Source organism: Scylla paramamosain, chromosome 15 (assembly GCF_035594125.1).
Source record: "Scylla paramamosain isolate STU-SP2022 chromosome 15, ASM3559412v1, whole genome shotgun sequence".
NCBI lineage: Eukaryota > Metazoa > Arthropoda > Malacostraca > Decapoda > Portunidae > Scylla > Scylla paramamosain.
In genome coordinates this window covers 20,866,012-20,870,109 of record NC_087165.1, presented here as the reverse complement: position 1 = coordinate 20,870,109, position 4,098 = coordinate 20,866,012, and the positions used below count along the sequence as shown (strand labels likewise).

Genomic DNA, 4,098 nt, shown 5'->3' with positions numbered 1-4,098 from the left:
GCGTGAAGGTCCCTCTCTCTCTCTCTCTCTCTCTCTCTCTCTCTCTCTCTCTCTCTCTCTCTCTCTCTCTCTCTCTCTCTCTCGTAGTAGTAGTAGTAGTAGTAGTAGTAGTAGTAGTAGTTGTTGTTGTTGTTGTTGTTGTTGCTGTTATTGTTGTTGTTGCTATTATTGTTGAAATAGTAGCAGCACAGCACAATTTTGTTAGCGGTAAAGGTGAAGATTGCATTAGCATAATCACCACCACCACCACCACCACCACCTGTAGCAGTAGTAGCAGCGACAGCACTACTCTCAACACTGCCATAATATATTACAGCAGCCAGGAGTACTGCAGGCGGGTTAGGGTAGTGTGCCTCAGGTCTGCTCATTTCTCTTCATTAGAGGACTTCTGTAGCAGACTGCTTAGCGACACTGCGTATAAATCTCTCTTGCGGCTGCTTCTTCTCACGCTGGAGAGGAGCGAGCAGGAGCAGTTGGTGGGTATAGCAGGCACAGTGGTCCTTCAGTTATGAGGCCGGATTCAGAAACGCTTTGCTCTCTCACCACGACTATTTTCAAAGACTACAGAGATGATTAGCTGGGTTCCCAAGAGTGTTTCTCCTCTTAATAATGTAGAAAGTTTCTTAATCTGTCACTAGAACCGTAAAAACAGCCTTGAAATCCTGTGCAATTTTAACTAGAGATACTTTTTTTAAGTAGTCGAGGTGCGGCCAGGACTGTTTTAAAATATGGTCCTGGGTGTTAAGGGAGGATTGAAAGAGACCATTTACGGGAAAGCTACTCAACAATGGTCCTGTGAATAAGGTGCTCATGCGTGTGCAAGCAGGTGGTGAATACAGAAATATCTGTTACACACACACACACACACACACACACACACACACACACACACGTGGTGACGATGTGGTCGCGGCAGTCAAGGGCGTGATACATCAAACACTTGTTCTCTCACAAACAACGTGAGATCACAGTCCTCGCGGACAATGCAAGGGCGTATTTCTTAGTGATTGGTTTGGCAGAAAAACGTTTAATGTTAAACTGAACTGAAGTGAAAGGAGACGAATTCATTAAAACTGGTATATAGCTTTCTCAGACATTTCTACGACTTTTGAGAAAGCCAAACTACTGAATAAACCAGCCAGGGCGTTGCTTAGGACTTGTTTGCGTATTGATCTATATAAAAACAGGAGAAAACAAGGAGTCCCGATTGCTGACATGGCCTGCTACACTGCGGCATCTTGTGATAAAGAGATGGGCGTGTCTAGCATCCTTGGTGTGTTGCCTCCCTAGGCGTCACGAGGCTTCAGTGTGCACGAGCTGCTTCGATAATGATTATCAATCATCGCTAATGGTTCAGAATTGTACACAACCTGCTTCGCCATCCGCCTGCAAGGGGGTAGTCTGTCGCCAGACTAGTTCGTGAACATGCTAATAAAGGAAGGCGTTACTTTTTCCAGTAACACCTGTCACATGTGGTGGCCGGGAAGGCAAACATGTTTTTACTCTTAAAGACTGAAGGAGACGAGTGTGAGTGTTGTAACAAAGGACTGCTCAGCTCACGCCCTCGCCTGTAATTTGCAGTGAGCTCGTGTCATCACTTCCGTTCTCCTATCACTATCATTCCATTTTTTTATTGTATTCTCCTTTGTCAGTTGCTCCCCCACTTGTGAGCAAATATAGATTCATATATGTGAATGGTGGCAATCTTTTTCATTTGTGCGAGTGTTTTCCATGATTTGTGTGGTGACAGCCGGGAATGATGTACCTGGTGGTGGCGGAGGCTCCTTATCACCTCCTGGACCATAAGTCATCCCAGACCTCTTGACAGTGTGTGCCCTCACTTCGCATTCATGGCTCTAATGATATTCTTTTGCAACAACGAAGATGCAAAAGTGTATTATTTTTCTTTTCTTGCGTTCAGTTGCTTAGTGTTGAGTGTCGCGTCCGCTTGGCGTATTGAACGACATTACCGTCGATTACAGTCGAGTTTACGTCAGGGGGCATGTCTTCATTAGTGATGCCTTCGCCCCTAGCAGTCACCCGCAATCCTTGTCACTCCACTCACGTAGTTCACACAACCTCTGCATTTCCACGACCCAGTGCCACGATTGATTGAAATGCATTTCTATAATGTGCCATGAAAAAAAAAAAATAAAATAAGGGAAGGGGAAACGGAAAGGAAAGAAAAGGGAAGTAAAATAATTATCTCCCCGGCGGGGAATCGAACCCCGGTCTCCCGCGTGACAGGCGGGGATACTAACCACTATACTACCGAGGATGGAAATTAGGTTGCAAATGTGCAATTTTGACATAGTCCGTGGAGGGCGGAGGGGTGGGGATCGGCAGGGTGATGTGGGGCACACTTGTTAAGATGGGTTCTATCCGTCTGGCGCGCCCCTTGCTGCCCATGTGGCTTTGGGTGATCACTCCTCACCAAGGAAGCTTTATCTTAAGCTTCCTTTGTCCTGACTCACCACCCACACATCTCACCCACATGACACCCGCGGCCAGCACAACATTCCCGCGACCACACCATCCAAGAAAATGCATTATATAAATTATCTTTATTCAAACAACAAGGTGAAGCATGAGAGGCCTTATAACTCTAACAACAATAATTTCAAGTTTTAATACCATCAAGTTTTACGTCAAAAGCAGCACTCACTACTTATATCTTGGCGGCGGACACAACCCTCCCGCTGTCAAGATATCTATAGCCTGAGAGAGAGAGAGAGAGAGAGAGAGAGAGAGAGAGAGAGAGAGAGAGAGAGAGAGAGAGAGAGAGAGAGAGAGAGAGAGAGAGAGGGGGGGGGAGTGGGGACGGCTTCCACATGTAACTCTCCATCGCTTACCTTCCTTCACACGCTGGAGGGACGACTTGGCAACTACCACCCCCTATCTTAGCAACAATAGATAGCGCCTCTCGTAAGAACATGAACACATAAGGGAAGCTAGAAGAGGCCAGTAGTCCTAAACGTGGCAGTCCCCGTATTAAGATCTAACTTACTTTCAGACAGTATGCCAAATCGGATAAAATTTGTACTAAAAGCTAAAGGTGAGATGACAAAATACTAATGAAAACACACGCTAGCATTACATTAGTTTTATATCACTGCTGTAGACAAACTGTAAAACCATATCCTGAAACACTTTTGGCCTCACCTCCAAGGTTACATTTTAAAAGGGTTTAGTTGAAGTGACACGAGTTCTTAAGGGTAATTAATTTTTTTTTTTATGGTTCTAGCAACAGAGAAGATTTCTACATCAGTAACAGCAGAAACACGCTTGAGAACATGGCTGATGATCTCTGTAGCCCTCGAAAATTGTTGTGGGGGAGAGAGCAAAGCGTTTCTGTACACGAGCAATAATTGTTTGATGTTACAGTTCGTTTTTTTTTCTTTTTTCTTTTTTTCTTTTTTTTTTGCGGTGACTGTACGTATTCCCGCCCACCTATCATCCCTATCGGCACATCTCTTATGTAAAACTGAGTCATCACCGTCACGTCAGCGCTGTATGATCTGCTGTTATCTCGCCTTAACTCTGACAACTTTGGCCTTTGCTGATGCTGAAAGACGCCACTCAATGCTAAATAAATGACAGAGCAATTTTTTTTTTCACATAGTTTTAATTTTTTGTCCTGTAAAATATTGAAGGCTTACACAAATAGAACAAATGCTGTAGTTTCATTAGCATCCAAAGGGTTTAATTAGTCAAGCAATCAATCTAGCATTCAATCAATCAAGTAGTCAGTCAATTAATCCATCTCTCCATCCATCCAATCACCCATCCATTTATCCGTCAATCATAATTACTCACTTCCTTCACCACTCCTGCATCCAGACACCAAAAGGAAGTTCAATCAAAGCACTACATATCTTATCCTGCCTTGTTTCATCAGCATAGCCACAGAGATTCGAGGGCAGCAACTTACCGGGGATATATCAGCGAGAGGACAGTGGCGAGCAAGGAACCTACAGTATCTAGAATCCTTGGTGGTGAGCAATACGGCGTGGTGGCAAGAGACAGTAATGAAACGATCGTCACGGCACACTTCGCTAATGATGGTGTGTTTGTCCTCTCACCTCGTCCTGTCATGTC

At 44.6% G+C, this 4,098-nt stretch overlaps 1 non-coding gene across 1 annotated transcript; it reads right to left on the bottom strand.

The window, feature by feature from the left end:
- Positions 1-2,206: 2,206 nt before the first annotated feature.
- Positions 2,207-2,278, bottom strand: Trnad-guc (transfer RNA aspartic acid (anticodon GUC)). The gene has a single exon. It is a non-coding gene; the product is annotated as a tRNA-Asp (tRNA).
- Positions 2,279-4,098: the final 1,820 nt, after the last annotated feature.